This window comes from Egretta garzetta, unplaced genomic scaffold, assembly GCF_000687185.1.
Source record: "Egretta garzetta isolate BGI_Z169 unplaced genomic scaffold, ASM68718v1 scaffold1937, whole genome shotgun sequence".
NCBI classification, from domain to species: Eukaryota; Metazoa; Chordata; class Aves; order Pelecaniformes; family Ardeidae; genus Egretta; species Egretta garzetta.
The window spans coordinates 4,161-4,798 of NW_009260160.1; positions in this window are offsets into that span (position 1 = coordinate 4,161).

The window sequence follows — 638 nt, forward strand, 5'->3', positions numbered from 1 at the left end:
GGGGCTGTGGGGGTACCCCCGCGGGAGGGGCACTTTGCCCCTTCCCTCCCATGGGCGCCCCAGGGCCACGCTGTGCTTTGGGCAGGAACAGGCGATATTTCTGCACCCAAAAATGCCATTTCAAGGCAGGAAAGGCAGAGGAGAGCCGAGCCGCCGGCCCTCCCTTCTTTATTGGTGCTTCCCCAGCGGAGACCCGGCGGAGCATTGCCCGTCCTTTGCAGCCCCCGACACGTGGGGCCACGTTTGGAAAAAATCCAAGCAAAAAGGCATTTCCGCACCCCCCCCCCCGCCTTGGATCCCAATCCTGTCCTGTAATCACTCGCTGCCTGGATGGGCTTGTACTGGGAGGACTGGGTGCTACTGGGAGCACTGGGGGTTTCTCCCAGCCCCTCGTGGTAGAGCAGGAGCCCTCCTGCTCCCACCCCCTCTAATCCCCTCCCGTGGGATTTGCCCCCTAATCTGCTTATTTCTCTCTATTTCTCCTAGCCCGGAACGAACCCAACCCTGCCCCAGCGCGACACCTCGCACCGGCTGAGCCGTGGGGCCTGGGCACTCTGCCCCCCGGGGGCGTGGGGCTGGCACTGCCCAGGGACATGGGGCTGGCACTGCCATGCCAGGGGACACGGGGCTGGCACTGC